At 40.8% G+C, this 18,537-nt stretch overlaps 1 protein-coding gene across 5 annotated transcripts in view; it reads right to left on the reverse strand.

The window, feature by feature from the left end:
- Positions 1 to 18,537, reverse strand: part of BACH2 (BTB domain and CNC homolog 2) — a 413,769-nt gene that overhangs the window by 384,153 nt on the left and 11,079 nt on the right. The window contains exons 1-2 of one of the 5 annotated variants that reach the window (XM_049897366.1): positions 7,619 to 18,537; positions 1 to 147 (exon numbers count right to left, since the gene is read on the reverse strand). The exon at positions 7,619 to 18,537 is cut by the window's right edge and continues 10,289 nt beyond it. The exons of 3 other annotated variants lie outside the window; for them this stretch is intronic. The gene's annotated coding sequence lies outside the window, so the exon portion shown is untranslated. One more of the 5 variants, XM_049897357.1, reaches the window with a different exon arrangement.

Below are 18,537 nucleotides of genomic sequence, written 5' to 3' on the forward strand. Positions count from 1 at the left end.
CACCACCATGTAAAGCAACCATCATCTCCTAGAGGCGACGGGGTATGTATAGCAGAATAGCCAGCAGCTCCGGCTGAAGGGCCTGACAGTTCATCTGTGAATCACAGTGCCACCACGTAACTGCTGTGTGCCTCAGTCTCCTCATCCCTAAAATGGAATTGATATTAATATCTCCCTCAGAAGGCTGCTGTGAAGATCAGATTCATTAAAAGACATAAGGCACCTGTAATAGTGCCTAGCCCAGTGTGCCCTCTATACTGCTAGATTTTAATGACTCCCAGCTAGACTGGTGCACACAGTGTCCCCTGAACCTGTGTGCTCAGACTTCCTGCTGTTATAAAACCAGTTGCCCTTGAGCTGATTCTAACTCATGGGGACTCCATGTGTTGTCAGAGTAGAACTGTGCTTCATAGCGTTTTCAATGGCCAATTTTTCAGAAGCAGATCATCAGGTCTTTCTTCTGAGGTGCCTCTAGGTGGACTCAAACCTCCAACCTTTCAGTTAGCAGCCAAGTGTATTGACTCTTTGTGCCACCCAGGGACTCCAGAAGTTGTTATTGTACCTTCCCCCATTCAGTTTATGCAGTGTGTAAGGCCCTTTATCTTCCCAGGCACTGCATACAAATTCCACCCATCATCAAGGCTTGGAAACCCTGGTAGTGTAGTGGTTAAGTGCTACGGCTGCTAACCAGAAGGTCAGCAGTTCAAATCCACCAGGTGCTCCTTGGAAACTCTATGGCGCAGTTCTAGTCTGTCCTATAGCGTCACTATGAGTTGGAATCGACTCGACGGCAATGGTTTTTTTTTGTTTGTTTGTTTTGGTTTTCATCAAGGCTCAGGTCTCATTCTCACCAAGCCATTGCGTCTTTTGGCATTAATCTATTCACAGCCTACCTCTTTGGTCTTTGAGCTTCTATAATACCTACTGGCTGTCCCTAAATCAAGTTATTCCTTAAGTAAATAAATTTCGGAGGCAGCCCACACACCGTGAAGATTATTGGTGTTGGAGCCAGAGGCCTGGCTCTTTACTACATGGTGCCCCTAATTCAGTGTTTAGTGGCTCTGAATGTCAGTTTTTAGCCCGTAAAAGAGTTTTTAATATCATCTCATGTATGAGGTTTTCTCAAGAATTGAATAAGATCATGTAAAGTTTCTATCATGTCATCAGGTATGTGAATAAGTGTTGGTTCCCTTCTGAGGAGATTGTAAACCCCTAAGGGCAGCTTATCCCAGTCCCAGAGATAGTACTTAGCAGAAATTAAACAGATATGTAGGTGAATGGCAGGCCAAAAAAAAAAAAAAGAACCCCCTTCCAAGTGTAATGGTTCTACAACAATATTCTGAAATGGGCTGTTCCATACTGTTCTAAATAGTTGGCAGTGCTTCCATCAAACAGTGCATGTTAACATACTCATCTGCCAAGACCATAGCTAATTTTGTTTTTGCTTTAATGAGACAATATATTAGCTACCTAACCTTTACCTTACTTCGAAATGATACAGAAATGGTTTTAGGGGTAGTTTTTGCAAATTGAGGTAAAACACAAAAGCCAGAAAGCACACGTAAAAGAAAAAAGAAATTGCAACACAAAGTAATTTGAAAGATTTTTCATACCTAAAAAGGGAATTTTCAACCACAACCTTAGTCATAAACCTTCAACAGGCAAATCAGAAGCAGCAAAAGATGAAGTACCAACGAGAGAATCCGGCTGAAGTGTGACTCGGGTTCAGGCGGTGGGTTACAGGACTGACAACACTTGCTGACGGAAGTGGGTGCTGTACCTTTATCACGGCCGCCCCCACCTGACCACCTGTAGCAGCCTCAGAGGAAGCACAAAACCCCCACACACTTTCCAGCTGCATCTTGGCAGCCACAAAGTACGCACACACAATCAGCCAACGTATAAAATTATATCAGAAGCATCAACATGAAAAGGGAAAAATTTTGTACTCATGATGACTAACTTGTGTTATTTAGATTCCGTCACCAGGACCTGGACTAAGCTAAGGGGAGACCCCTCTAAACACACCCACACAGCCCTGGTTAACTGCTACGCAAGTGCACCATCTTGGTGCATCAAATATTTGGGACGGAGCTTGGCATTTAAAAGGCTGAAGCAGCAAATCCTCTTGGCAGGTGAGGGCCAAGTGGGGGTACTGTAGGGGCTGTAGGTCTCCTCCCCTAGTGTTCAATCACAAATGAAAATATGTCACTGGGTCCAAAAGCCAAGAGGACTGTTCACTGCCTTAGAATCAGGCTAGACAAAGAAAAGACCCACGGCTTCCTGGCCCAATTGTCCTACAAATGAAAAGGATGGGTCCTATTGAATGTAATGCTTCACGTGTTTATAGCAGTGTTCTTCTAGGAGGCTTCTTCAAAAACCTACATTACCTAAGTAATGTGAAGACACGACAGAAGAAAAACATAAGAGCAACTGTTTACAAATCATTTGCAAAACTTTATTCCCTTGAATAATTTTTTAATTGTCATCTAAAGCAGTTTAATTAAAATGCACCTGCTCCATAAATCAGGAGAGAACACACCTGCTCCTCAAATAGGATTTGAAAATAATTTGGGGTGCTTTTTCCCAGAGACACTCCCATGGGAAGCAAGAAGAAAATGTGAAAAAAGTCAAATTCTGACCACAATTTATCTCCCTGAAGAGATTATCAATGGACATTAAAGAAAAACATGACTTTTAAACATACTCCCATAATCCAAAATACACCCAGTATTTGGGTATCAGAGAAGTCAAACTTCATTAATATAATAACAAGGAGAAACATAGACAATATAAATGCATGAGATGCCTACCACAGCATGAACATACACAACTTTTAGTCTATAAGAGACATGTCCTAAATTAATGTCATGTTCTCCACTCTTAAAATAATTTTAGTTTACTACCAATAATAGCAACAGTTCTTTGGTCACCATTGAGGCCAAAGAACTTGTGAAGTATTTATCCACATGTTCCCATTTCCCATGAAACTTGCCCAGGGCCATTCTGAGTCAGAGCATAGAAAAAAGCAGAAGGATTTCTTCCTCTGCCCGGTCTGCTTGGTTCGAGAATTCTTGTAAGTCTAAGTATAAAATACATATCTTTTAATGATCACCACTAATGTTAATAACTGGACAATGAATAAGGGAGACTGAAGAAGAATTGATGCCTTTGAATTACGATGTTGGCGAAGAATATTGCACATACCATGGACTGCTAGAGAAACGAACAAATCTCTCTCGGAAGAAGTACAGCCAGAATGCTTCTTAGAAGCAAGGATGGCAAAACTTCGTCTCACGTACTTTGGACATGTTATCAGGAGGGACCAATTCCTGGAGAAAGACACCATGCTTGGTAAAGTAGAGGGTCATTAAAAAAGAGGAAGACCCTCAATGAGATGGATTAACACAGCAGCTGCAACAATGGGCTCAAGCATAGCAACGATTGTGAGGATGGCGCAGGACTGGGCAGTGTTTCGTTCTGTTGTACATAGGGTTGCTGTGAGTCGAATTTGACTCGACGGCACCTAACAACAACAACAATGTTAATAAGCTTTAAGGTAGACACTGAAGTTTTTTGTGTTGGCAAATCCTAGAACTACACTTCTTCAGACAGGATGTCGTTGCTGCTGTTAGGTGCTGTTGAGTCGGTTCCAACTCATAGCAACCCCATGTACAACAGAACTAAACACTGCCCAGTCCTCAGCCATCCTCACAATTGTTGCTATGTTTGAGCCCACTGTTGCAGCCACTCTGTCAATCCATCTCGTTGAGGGTCTTTCTCTTTTTTGGTGACCCTCTATTTTACCAAGCATGATGTCCTTCTCCGGGCACTGATCACTCTTGATAACATGTCCAAAGTATGTGAGACACAGTCTCGCCATCCTTGCTTTTAAGGAGCATTTTTTTTTTTTTTTTATTGTACTTGAGATGAAGGTTTACAGAACAAACTATAGTTTCTCAGCAGTTGGTACACACATTGTTCTATGACATTGGTTAACAACCCCACAACATGTCAACACTCTCCCTTCTCAATCCTGGGTTCCCTATTACCAGCTTTCCTGGTCCCTCGTAAACAGCATTCTGGTTGTACTTCTTCCAAGACAGATTGTTAGTTCCTTTGGCACTCCATGGCATATTCAATATTCTTCGCCAACACCACAATTCAAAGGCATCAATTCTTCTTCGGTCTTCCTTAGTCATTGTCCAGCTTTCGCACGCATATGAGGCGATGGAAAACACCATGGCTTGGGTCAGGCCTACCTTAGTCATCAGGGTGACATCTTTGCTTTTCAACACTTTAAAGAAGTCTTTTGCAACTAATTTGCCCAATGCAACGTGTCATCGCCCAGGATGCCACTGGATAAATGTCTGTCTTAAAAAGTTTTTTCTAAAAACAGGTTAGGGAATCTGTAATTGCCTTCTTTGCAAGAATGCAAATTCTATTGCCTGCAGACTACCCTAGGCAAAGGAGCAAGGGATGGAGGAAATTTCAGTAAAATTTTGAGAACTGTAGCTATCGGGTCGCTATGAGCTGGAATCGACTCGACGGCAGTGGGTTTGGTTTGGTTTTGGTAGCTTTCATTACAGATTTCCAAATGTAATTTCCTACCATTTACCTCCACCTCCATTTCCTCATTTCCCCAGTAAATACACTGCCAGTTACTCATTTCTTATTATGTCTCGGTGTAACGGCCATCCTGGTAACAAGTTCATCTTAATTTTCCACTATCTGCTAGAACTTCTCTTGGAGAAAAATGTATAAGAAAAACCTGAACAATACAAATTCAGTATTTCAATACCTTAACCCTTTCAAACTACCTCCAATTCTTCATCATCCTCCTTTTCAAATATGTGTTAGGGCATTAAAACTTCCTCTACCTTGAACCCTTTAATGACGGCTCCCTTGATACCTACTTTGGTACAGTATTTAAGGTATCAAAAGTTGGAAGTTCTTACTTATTTTCTTCGAAAGAGTATCACAAAGTCACATTTCAGCTCTCTCTACAAGTGAATTTTAAAGTTAAACTGCTTTTGTAATTCTACTCCTACACATGTGCCCAATAAAAATGCACGTGTGTCACCCAAAGACATGCTCTAGAATGTTCAATAACAGCGCTGTTCGTAATGGCCCCAAACTGAAAACTATACAAATGGGTAATAAATTATGGCATATTCACACAATGGAATACTATACACCATTGAAAATCAACAATCAACTTCTATATGCCACAATAAGAATTTCACGAACATATTATTGAGCAAAAGAAGCCAGACACAAAATAGTATATGCTATTCTATTTATACGAAGTTCAAAAACAGGAAGAACAAATTTATGCTTTTGAAAGTTGGGGTAGTGATTACCATGAGTGGGGCAGTTACTGGAAGGCAACATAAGGGGTTTCTAGGGGTGCTAGCAACACTTTTTTATTGTACTTTAGATGAAGGTTTACAGAACTAGTTTCTCATTAAATAGTTAGTACACATATTGTTTTATGACGTTGGTTAACAACCCCAGAACATGTCAACACTCTCCCTTCTCAACACTGGGTTCCCTATTACCAGCCTTCTTGTCCCCTCCTGTCTTCTAGTCCTTGCCCCTAGGCTGGTTGGTGTGCCCCTTTAGTCTCGTTGTATTTTACGGGCCTGTCCAATCTCTGGCTGAAGGGTGAACCTCAGGAGTGACTTCACTACTGAGCTGAAAGGGTGTCCAGGGGCCATACTCTCAGGTTTCTCCAGTCTCTGTCAGGCCAGGAAGTCTGGTCGTTCTTTTTGAGTTAGAATTTTATTCTACATTTTTCTCCAGCTCTGTCCGGGACCCTCTATTGAGATCCCTGTCAGAGCAGTCAGTTACTAGTAATATTTTGTATCTTAATCTGGGAGTTGGTTACATGGATGTGTTCAGTTTGTGAAAATTTATCAGTATGATGAATGTATATGATATGTATACTTTTCTCTATGCATAATTCATTTAAAAGCCTAAATAAAATGAAATAAAATTAACTTATTTTTTCAAAAATTAGATTTACAGGTACAGGTGTGAAAATCAGAATGGCTCAGCATAGTAAAATAGAGCTGAAGAGCTGGATTCAAACCCAAGATTATATCATGACTGTGCAGTCTCGAGCATCTATGAGCTTTCCCTTCTACAAAATGGAGTGAACATCAAAGATCAAATGACGTAATACTCAGGTGCTTTTTAAGCAAAAAGGACACACAAATGTTTATCACTCTCGTCTGAAATACCAAATGATATTGTATATGCCCAAGAATTCTATAGGTTCTAAGGTTCTATACAAATGCAAGGTACTATTTTTATATGGTATTACCAGCTTTGCTATTTAAAGAACTTCCTAACAATCAAAGGTATGCAACATTTATCATACCCAAAGTTAAACTCTCCTGCCCAAAACTTCTATAATTTGAGACATTCCCATTGCCATCTAGTCGATTCCACTCATAGTGACCCTGTAGGACAGAGCAGAACTGCCCCATAGGGTTTCCAAGGGGCACCTGGTGGATTCAAACCGCCGACCTTTTGGTTAGCAGCCATAGCTCTTAACCACTACACCAATGGGGTTTCCAACTTGAGACATCAGTGAAGTCTTATCAACAGAACTTTGGAAGGGTATCACACGATGAATAGGAGATGACATAAAAGATTAAACCCGAAATACTAAGTGAACTACAGAATGATGCTACTTAAACCTTACCCTCCTAACTCCTCTGACTCAGTAATTTCTTCTCACTGACCTCTCAACAAAAACCCTGGTGGCGTACTGGTTAAGTGCTGCAGCTGCTAACCAAGTGGTCAGCAGTTCAAATTCACCAGGTGCTCCTTGGGAACTCTATGGGGGCAGTTCTACTCTGTCCTACAGGGTCACTATGAGTTGGAATCAACTCGATGGCAATGGTTTTGGACCTCTCAACTGTCTTGTGCTTTCCCCCCTTTTCACTCTGCCCCCTCTCCTAACTCTCTCGTTCTGCCTACTGAAATCCTACCCACTTCAAGTCACTCCTCCTGTGAGACATTCTTCCAGGCCACGGTGACCTTTCCTTACTTTGAAGCCCTTTACATTTAGTGCCCTGACCATCTGTTTGAACAGTTCTTAGATCAGACTGTTGAACAGTTATTTACCTCTCAAACCATGAGTTAACAAGTCACATGCTCACATCTTGCATTCTCAGTAGACTATATTTTCTTCCTGAAGGCTGGGACCTGTGTGATATTTATTTTAACCTCCCCCCTCCCCCAAATGCCCTGCATATTGTAGATATTAAGTAACAACAACAACAACAAAAAGTTGTCATCAAGTCAACTAGTCCAACTCATGGCGACCTCACATGGGCCACAGCAGAACTACGCTCTGCAGGATTTTCAATGGTTGATTTTTTGGAAGTAGATCACCAGACCTTTTTTCTGAGCCATACAACCATCATCCTTTCAGTAAGCAGCCACGTAAGTTAACTGTCTGCACCACCCAGGGCCTCCGTGGCTACATGAAGGCTGAAGATATCAGAGAAAGCCATATAGATAAATGCTGAGAAGACTGGGCAGAGAAAATGGACGTTAACCATTTGCACCACCCAGAGACTCCAGGTATTAAATAAGTACTTACTAAACTCATCTTGTTTTTGTGGGTTCAGGAAAGCAGGCGTCTCTGAAAGTAGGCCAAAGGTGTATACTGGGACTCCTTTGATTGAGTGGATTCTGTTGGTAGCATCTCGTCTCTAAACTCTCTGTTAAGCTCTGATCTTCTTTTCTCTGAGAGCTCTCAATCACTCTAGATTTTAGCGTCTAGACCAGCACTTTCCAACACAGAGATAATGTGAGCCACAAATGCATGCCGCGTAGTTCATTTTAAATTTCCTGGTACACTTAAAAAAGGTAAAAAGTAAAATTAATTCTAATATTTTTATTTAAATCCGTGTAGCAAAAATATTATCATTTCAACTTGTAATCAATATAAAAATTATTAAAGAGATATTCTATGCTCTTTTTTTTCCATACTAAGTCTTCAAAATATGGTGTGTATTTTATACTCAGGGCACATCGCAATTTGGACTAGTCACATTTCAAGGCCTCGAAAACCACATGTGGCTAGTGGTTACCATATTGGGCAGTACATGTTAGAGTCTAGAGTATGAGATTTCAAGCCATTCTGAAAAATCTGAGACCCAGTGAACCCCATAGGAATATACAGTGTTCTTCCTAAATCTTGAGGGACATACTTCAAGCAATTGTATCTTTAACAGCTATTATGTTCAGCATCAATCTCATAATGCCTACCCAATCTTTGAAGTGGTGATTCAATAATCTAAAATTTGGTAAGGTGTTATCCTATATTTCAAGTTCTTTTATTAGGACCAAAGTCACCCATATGTAGCTATAAAGCCATAAGGTCTTTGGAAGCTGGAATTTTATATCCTTCCCAGAGCACCTAGCTCAGAGCTTTGTACACAGGAAGTGCTCAATATATTCACAGTGAATAAATGAATGAAAAAATGAAGCAAGCATACAACCTGGTAGAAAAGCCTCGCCTTCCACATCATAGCTAGTCACTAACATGGTGGAGTGTGGTGACATTTGTTCACAGTCATCTATGGATTAAGAAATCAAAACCCAAAGAGTCTCAGTAAGGCAGTATTTAGATTTAAGAGTTCATGCTAAAAAAGGAGGAAAACCCTGTCAAACTAAAATGCACGACTAAAAGTCATAAAAAGTATTAAAATCTCTCCAGTACTTTGTCATTTTATAAAGCCCTTGTCATACACAATCTCATTCAGATAAGACGCATACACCAAATATTATCTACATCAACTGTGAAGGTATAGTTTCATTGTCCTGTATCTCAAAAGAAAAGAGATCTGGAAATATGAATTGCTAACCTGTGCTTAAACCAAACAACTTAAGATTACAAAGCCTTAAAGAACATCTTTTATTCATAAGATGTTTTCTCCATGCATTTTTGCCATACAGTGAAGCAAATTTCTTATCTCTGATTTTAAGTCATTTAAGAACTTCTTTATTTTGGAATTTTATGACTATCACATTAAGTATTAGTTGTGGTATGGACATTAAATGACAAATGACTAATTACATAGAGGGGAAAAGATGAAATGAATCACAGATTCCACCTAAACCTCATCAGTTAAAAAGATAAGTACTAATATACATAAGGAAAAAAGAGATGAGCTGAAGTTAGTCATGGTCTTTTGAGGGGAAAAAGGCAAAACGGTTTTGTCTGATTTCAGATCTAGAATCCGGAAGATAAAGAGTATAAAACACCGAGACTTCAAAGTCTCCCCCTAAGGTCAAAATATGGAATGTGAACAGGGGGAAAAAAGCTAAATATAAAATCAGTGTATTCTGAGATGTTTTTATTATTTAAATGTCTCTTTTGGGTATTCTTAAGAGATATTCAGGCCCCTATCTACTCTGGAACTTTAAAAGCAAGAATCTAGTTCTCTGTATTAAAAGGAAGAAAATGTAGCCATGTTACATTTTAATTCCTATAGCTACCCAAATATGTAAGCAGCCTAAGTTTACTTTTGGGGAAAAGGGACAAACGCATTTCAAACTAATTCAGCAACAAATACTTGTTTGGCTTTATGTAGGTATAACAGGCCCAGGCATTTTAAATGGATAATGTCACCATACCCACCACCTGCATGTCACCATATGAACTGGTAATTTTCAGTTGAGTATACAGCTTGCTAAAGGAAATAACTGAATCTTAAAAGAATTATGAGGGATCTTGGAACCATTTAGCTCAGTGTCTCGGAAACTTTAACGTGCATGTGAGTCCCCTGGGGAGACCACGATGAAATGCAGGTTCCGATTCAGCAAGTGTGGGCTGGGCCTGGGACTCTGTGTTTCTAACAAGCTCCAGCAATCATGCTGCTGCTGCTGGTCTGAGGACCACGCTGAGTAGCACGGCTCACTCAGGCCCTCTGCAGCTTCCCTAACAGAGGTCCCGCAGCCTCTGCGTGGGTTTCTCCAGTGAACAGAAGCTGAACCTGCCTCCACATTAGACGTTACAGGGATCTGACTGCTGGAGCAGCAAAGTCCACTTCCTTCTCTACTGACAAACATTCAAATGTCTGAAGACACTCTTTCTCTCCTACATCTCCCCTCCTCCATGTTAAACATCCCTACTTCTTTTGCCTGATCTTAGAGCTGCCTGGTTTCCAGATCCCGAAACATCCAGATCACAGATGACATGCCCTCTGTGGTCGGCATCTTCCTTAATAGGAGCCTTATGCAACCACACAGAGTATATCATACACCGGCCATCCAGACCCAAGAACAGTCTAGCCAGACCATCACATTCCTGGTTGGAACCGGGACAGTTCTCTTAACCTGGCCAGAAGGAAGCATTACCTTCTGGAAGAACCAGCTGCACTGGAGGCTCACAAAGTTGTAGAGGCGCTGGAACCAAGCAGATGTCCAAATTGTATGCTTGAACAATTTACTTTTTTAAATCCAAATGCAGGAATTCACATTTATTCCTGTTAAATGTCATCTTACTGCTCTGAGTCTGGCATTCACTGAGGTAATTTTAAAATAACAGATCAAATCAGAAATAATTTCAGAAAATACTCAACTCATACACAAATCCTTTCCAAAAATGCATTAACTAATATGTCATACATATACACGGATATAAAAAAATACAGTTTTTAAAAGTATTTATAAAAAGAACATCTTTGGGACCACTACCCAGGTTGGGACATAAAACACTGCCAGGACCTTAGAAGTCCCCAGTGAGCCCTCTCCCCATCACATCCCGCCCCATCCCCTCTGGAGGTGACTGCTATTATTTTCATGACAATCACTCTCCTTCATTTTCTTTATATGGATGGATATATCCCTCTATGGATGTATACCTGAACAATAAATTTAGTTTTTTCACACTTTTGAACTTTACATAAACAGAATCATATTGTACGTATTCTTCTGTGACTTGCTTCTTTCATTCAACATTATGCTTATAAGATTCATCTGTATTGATGCATGCATTTCATTTGCTTAACAGTTACACAGCACTTATTATGTGGCAGTCACTATCCTAAGCATGTCACAATGTTAACTCATTGAATTCTCCTAACAACTCAACTTACAGATGAGGAAACTGAGGTACACTGAGGTTAAGAAACTTGCCCAAGATCACGTAATAAGTAGTCGAACTGCAATGTGAAGCCAGACAGAATTCTTGCTCTTAATTACCAAGCAATGCTGCCTTTCCACCTCGTTCTATATGTGTGTTATTAGCTCACTTTTCACCTACAGATAAAATCCCAGTGTATAAATATACCAAAATGTGTTGATTCAATCTAATATTGATGAACGTTTGGGTTGTTTCCAGCTTTTGCTCTTATGAACAAGGCTTCTGCAAACATTCTTGTCTATGTAAGAGTTGTTCTTGGGCGTACACTCACAAGTAAGACTGTTGGAGTATAAGGGTCACTGGTGGGTTATTTGTAGGTTTAACCTATTTGTAGGCAAGAGCAAACTATTTCCAATATAACCATACCAAGTGACACTCCTACCAGTTATATAGAAGGACTTCCACTCATCCACATCCTCACCAACACATGGTATTATAAGACTTTAAAACTTCTGTCAATCCAGAAAGTGTGTAATGGTATGTGATTATGACTTTAATTTGCATGTATTGATAATCATTGGGGCTGAGCATCTTTTTATACACTTTATTAACCATTTGTATTTCTTCTTTTGTGAAGTGTATGTTTAAAAATATGAATAAACAGTATAATTTTTTTATTGGGTTGTCTGGCTTTTTCTTATTTATTTATAAGTGTTCTTAATATACGCTGGATGTATATCCTATATATGTGCCCCAAGTATCATCTACCACTTTAGGTTTGTTTTCTTACTCTCTTCACGGTGTCATTTGATGAACAGAAGCTCTCGTCATAACTTTTCAAACAGTAAAAGTAAAAGACACCTCAGGCATTTTTAAAAATAATATTTTATGTTTTTGGTGACAGTTCCCATTTCAATAATTTCTATAGAAATTGTTCAGTGCCATTGGTTATATTCTTAACAATGTGTGAACATCCTCAGTATTTCCATTCTGGTTGTTCCATTTCCTTTAATCTGGTTTCCCTGCCCCCTTACATTCTCATCTTTTTTCTTTTTTAAGTAATTATTGACCGTTTGGTCTCATATAGAAGATTTTTTTTAAAGGAGCACAGGATTAACAGGTGATATCCTTTATTTTGTGAGCAAATATATTGTTTAGCTAAAAGGTGACTTTAAGGACTAGTTTTGGTTCAAGGTTTAAAGAGTATCTCAGGGCTACAATCTCAGGAAGTCCTTCAGTCTCTACCAGTACAGTAAGTCTGATTTTTTTTTTTTGGTTAAGAATTTGAGGTTCTGTTCCACATTTTTCTCCCAATCCTCATGCATTTTTTATACTAGTATACAAAGATTTAGTAGGTCTGTACTTAGAATCCTTCATATCCTTCCACTCACCACTACATCTTAACAAGATCTAATTTGAGAATGATCAAGAAAAGGACATTATTCTGATGATGATCAGAATGGGACAGTAAAGCTGATGAACCTGACATCTATAAAGTCATGAATGGTATGGTCTAGGCAATTAAGGACCATTTCAGCAAATCCCACAATACCTTAAGTACCAACGCCTCCTTTTAATGCTTCCCCAGTCCCCCCACCTTTGTTGTTGTCGTGAGCCGTGAAGGTGATGCCAGCTCATAGCAATCCTACAGGGCAGAATAGAACTGCCCCATTGGTTTCCTGGGTGGCAATCTTTACCGGGGCAGATTTCCAGGTCTTTTCTCCTGCAAGCTGCTGGTGGGTTTGAACCACACACCTTTCAGTTAGCAGCTGAGTGCTTAACTAACATTGTACCATCTGGCTCCTTACAAACTCTCTTTTCTTCCCTCCTACCCCACTTACCTCTGCTATCATTCTGGCCTTTGGTCACATACTGCCATGCACTAAACTCCACATGCTTCATGCGTATGTATGTCATCTCAAGACAAAACCACTTCCCCACTGATGGGGTCATACTTTATCCTGTGACTGTATTCCCTAGGGGCCCTGTGTCTAACACAGTTCTCTGCAGAGAGTAGGCTCTCAGTAAAAAAATTTTTGATTTGTCCAAGAAGGAATTTTGGAATAAATTAAAACAAGTCCAGAGTCAACATATATAACTCACACATTAGAAGATGACACAAAATTCTAACAAAAATTGGTTCAAGAGGCATTTAGTCAAATTTTAATGTGAAGAAAAAATTGATGAAAAATCTATTTGGAGAGATAGGGTGGGAACAAATTACAATGAGCTTTAAATGCTGTGTCAAGAAGTTAGGACTTTTTTTGGTGGGTATCGAGAAGCCGTAGGTGATTTTTTAAGCAAGAGAGTCAATAAGTCCAGTTGTTCCTTCACCAAACACTTAATGAGCACCTCCTTTGTACAAACACTTTCCAGGTACTCTAATACCACAGGGAACAGAAGAAATGATTCCTGAGCTCCTGGGGCTTAGATCATAGCAAGGAAGACATGATAAATAAGTAACATGTATAGGACAATGGAGGGTGATAAGAGCTATGGAGGAAAAGAAGGGAAGGGTTGGGGCACTGGGGGAAGGAAGGAGGCTCCTGCAATACACAGGGAGGTCTGGGAAACCTCCCTGAGGAGGAGGCATTGAGGGTAAAACTTGAGGGGAGAAGAGGGGTGCTGGGGTAAGATTACACCCAGCCTGCCCCTCCCAATAGAATTACATCCTCACTGTTGATCCCTGGGTTCTCCTGTTGCTTCTCATAGACTTCCCAGGCTGAGTGAGCACTTTAACAGCCAGACAGCAACTTGAAGATCCCCGTCTTCATTCACACCATGGGTTCTGAGCTTCTTCCTTCCCCTTATGCTCCTTAGCCACTCCACCCAACCTAGAGCATTTCTGACCCCATCAGAACTCTCCAACTCAAGGCTGGGTAGCAGAGCAGTCTCAACATCTTGTTTTCCCTTTGCCATTCCCCTAAATGCAGCCTTATCCCCTCCCTGGCTTCTGAAGCTGTCTCCCACCCCCAGGTCTCTTCCTGGTTCCGGAGAATTCACCCAGTGAATTTTCCAGGAGGCACTTCCCAATTGCAGGCTGGAAGTCAGTTTCCTGGCTTCATCCTTGGTGGTTTATCCACCTGAACAACCCCTCCTGGACACTGGCAGGGATGATAATAATAGCACCCGAGGCCACTGTGGGGGACTTCCACTAGGAAGAGGAGACCAGGGTTGGAGGGAGCAACGTGTGTGTGTGCATGCACATGGGTGTATATGCATGTGCACACAGGCCAGTGTGTGTATGCACCTGAGTGCTCACGTGTGCATGCGTGTATGCATGTGTGTGCACACGTCCCTCCCAGATCTGTGCAAGAATGATGTGAGTGAGGGTGTGTGGGTATGCAGGCAGGAGCAAACAGAATCAAAGAAAGCAAAACGAGAAGAGGTGAGTATTCACATAGAGAAAGAAATGGGAAGACTTGACAAGAAAGGAAAAGGAAGACAGACCCAGAAAGGAAACTCTACTGAGGAGCAAGACTACAAGGTAAAAACAGTGATAGGAAGGTATGTATATTAGAAATCCAAAATGCTGAGAGGATGGCAGGAGACCAAAACAATTTATCCAACTAAACTGGTATGAGAGAGGCAAGGCAAACACAAAATTTCTTCTAACGAATTTCTAATTTTGTGCCTCCCTCTAAAGGGTTGATTCCTCAGATTAAGGCTTAGGTAGCAGGCAAGGGGCAAAGGCCTCTAGCTCTAGTAGCTAGAAAACAAATGACAGAACCACTTCTAAAGGTGTTTAGAAAGAAAAAACATATAAATGTAAATCTACACGTTGGTCTTATATTCTAGAAATTGTGTTGCTTTAATTACAGAATGCAGAAAGTAAAGGCTCTTGGATAAGAACACTGTGGTACAGGGCTAAGATAGTGATCTCAGATGGTTTGGCCAAACTGCAGGAAAAACAGACCAAACAAAACAAAAAACAAGAACACTGCCAAGTAAGTAGGCTGTCCACCACCCGCCTCTCAGTTTGCCAGACAGTGGTGGCTTAAGTATTGTTATGATATCTCATTGGGATTTCAAATACCAGCAGGGTAACCCACAGTGGACAGGTTTCAGCAGAGCTTCTAGGCTAAGACAGACTAGGAAAGAAGTCCTGGCAACTTACTTCCAAAAATTAGCCAATGAAAACCCTATGGATTACAACAGAATATTGTGTGACATAGTGCTGGAAGATGAGTTCCCCTGGGTTGGAAGGCAACAACGGACTCAAGCATGCTGGTGATCATGAAGATGGCGCAAAACCAGGCAGCATTTCATTCTGTCGTACATGGGGTTGCCATGAGTTGGAGCTGACTTGATGGCAACGAAGGACAATATTGCATTAGACAAATCTGCTGCAAAATATCTCTTTGAAGTGTTAAAAAGCAAAGATGTCACTTTAACGACTAAGGTGCGCCTGACTCACGGGATGGTATTTTCAATCTTCTCATATGCATGTGAGGGCTGGGCAATGAATAAAGAATACCAGAGAAGAAGAACCAATGCCTCTGAATTATGGTGTTGGGTGAAGAATAATGAATATACCATGGACTGCCAGAAGAATGAACAAGTCTTTCTTGGAAGAAGTATGTCCAGAACACTCCTTAGAAGCGAGGATAATGAGAGTTTGTCTTGCTTACTTTGGACATGTTATCAGGAGGGACCAGTCCCTGGAGAAGGACATCATGCTTGGCAGAGCAGAGGGTCAGCAAAAAAGAGGAAGACCCTCAACGAAATGGATTGACACAGTGGTTGCAACAATGGGTTCAAACGTAACAACGCTTGTGAGAATGGCACAGGACCAGGCAGTGTTTCATTCTGTTGTACAAAGTGTCACTATGACTCAGAACTGACTTGACAGCACTTAACAATAATAAGAACAACAACAAACAGGCTGTAAAAATATGGACATGTGATGCTCGGGTCTCTAGGCAGCCCCTCAGCCGTGGGAAAGAGGCAATGCATATCTTCCTATGATGCCTGCTCCTTCTCCACTCTGTTTCCTCTGACTCGCATTTTCTATTAACCTGCCTTTTGGAATCCTCTGTCAGTGACTCACACAGTATGAGGGCTACTCAGCAATCCCACAGCCCTCCACAACTGCCACTGTGTAGGTGGCAAGCATCGCAGAGGTATGTGTCTACACCAGTTTTTTCCTTTCTGTATTCAGGGAGGATTTGCTTTTCAGCCACATTTCCCTCAAAACACAGCCCCAATGGGAGATGCTTAGTGCACAGATTTCTAAATGATGAAATGATCTGAGTTTGGTTCCTTGGTCATAACGAAACTAAAAACAGTAACACGAAAAACAATCGTGTGATAATCACATGTACGAAAAACAACTTATACCTGGGTGAAATCACGAGATCAAAGAGAGGGAGAAAAAAAAAAAGCTCCAGCTAATATTTTCCAACCTTTCACTAAGCAAAGGCTAAAACCACATATTTTGAAGGTCTTGCACTGTGTTATTATTAGAAGTCACAATTCTATTGATACTGATGAGTCATTTGTATCGGCGGAAACCAAGAACTTCCATCAACATCATGTTATACACAGTCACTGTGGTTTTTTTCTTTATTACTGGTCAAAGCGGCTTCAGAATGCTTACTGAAGCTAAATAATAAAGAAAGAAAGAAAAGGAAAGAGAAGAACTCAACAATGTGCAAAGCTTTCCTTTCACAAGCTGATCTCACTTGTTATCTTTCTCAAGATAGTTCAGAAAGATTTAATCAACTTGCATCTATAAAAGGAGGTTTACTTAGAAACCTTAAAAAAGGAATACTTCACACTTTCCGGTGAAAATAAGAAAACTGTAATCCACAAGCAAACAGTGAAACCATCTCTGAAACACAAGCTAACTTTAAAATGACCTGAGGTCAGGTTTTGTTTTTGTTTTTAACCTCAACAACATGCAGTGGATATAAACAAAGCCTGTCATCATTTTAGGACTTGAGCCACAGAAAACCACGTCAGGCTGGCCACTCGGCACCCACTTTCCTGTTTCCCTGCCCAGGGCACACTGCTCAGCAGGCAGGGAGAAGTGGGTCAGGTTTCGGTTATACCAAGAAAGCCTAAGTTAAAGGTTCATGAAAGTTCCTTCTGGTGCTGAGGAGGAAATAACAGCATATTCCCTTCCCACTAATATCACCCCTTTCCCTTCTCCTCTTCAAGATTCCCAGAAAATAAAAATGAAGTAAAAATCCATTTCCCTGAGGCATTTCCAGAAATGCTGTGATTTGCACGCAGTCTCTACCAAGGTAGAAATTAGCCTGATTTTCTCCTCTGTAACCAGTACAGTGTGCTTGGCTGCTGGAAGAAGAAGGGAACCCAGCTCGGCAGTGACCACAGATCTATAAATAGCCTCTGAGCAGCTAACCGGCCTGGGTGCTCGCTCTTCACAGCAGCACTTGTACTGTGGGCAGTTTACAGTGAGGCCAGCTGAGCGCCGCAACAGCTGCATGAGTCAGCAAGCGCTTCTGGTAGGAAATTGCTGACATGCTAAATTACTCTTGCATACATAAGGTGCACACACCTACCCAGCGAAAACAAAAACAGGGTACATGCAAATAAGCAAACAGGAACCTCTCAACCCTTGCAGTTCCTATTTTCCAGGTTAGACCAAAAGTAAAAATAATCTATCCCACCGCTCAAAAAAGAGTCCTAACAGCTAATAATAATTAAAAGGGGTAATAAACAAACAACTCACTCTCGGTGTTGTGATGTGTGGGAACAGCTACATTCAAATCTCACAGGCCAGTTAATTTTAACTGGTTTTAATTTTAACTGGATTTAATTGTTTTTCCTCCCTTCTGAAAAATCAAAATAGTTGCCATATAGACCACAAGAACTGGTAACAGACGAGCACAGTTCCTGTTTTTCAGAGGGGACTTACTTTCAAACCCACAATATCAAGATGCTTAACACAGTGGAAATTTTAAATGTATTGTTTGATGGTGTAGACTTAAACCTGTACATTCACTCATGTCCCACGAACACCATGGGTCATCACACGGCCAGCTTTGTCCTGCATGTCTTTCACCTCTGTTCTCTCACTTAATACCGGCAGTCCGCCACTGGAAACCGTGTTCCAAAAACCCACAGGAAAACTGGCTGGTTGGAACTCAGAACACATGTTTCTGCAGAAGCAGTGCCATGCCAAGGAGACAGTGTTCCAGCACATTCCTAAAAGCATCCCAAATGTAAACCATGAGTGAAAGGTTAAATTTGCAACTTAAAAGGTAGAAAATGAGACTGTAACAACTGCCTCAACACAAACTGAAGAAAACACTCTTGACTGACTGTGTTTGAGGAAACATCTAATTAGAGGAAGATGAGGGGACAGAGGCATCTAAAAGAGACTTCTAGACTCATTTCACTCTGGTTCTTTAATATGGCTAAAATGGCTAATTTCATGTCAAAATGCATGGTGTTCCCAT

Source organism: Elephas maximus, chromosome 1 (genome assembly GCF_024166365.1).
Source record: "Elephas maximus indicus isolate mEleMax1 chromosome 1, mEleMax1 primary haplotype, whole genome shotgun sequence".
NCBI lineage: Eukaryota > Metazoa > Chordata > Mammalia > Proboscidea > Elephantidae > Elephas > Elephas maximus.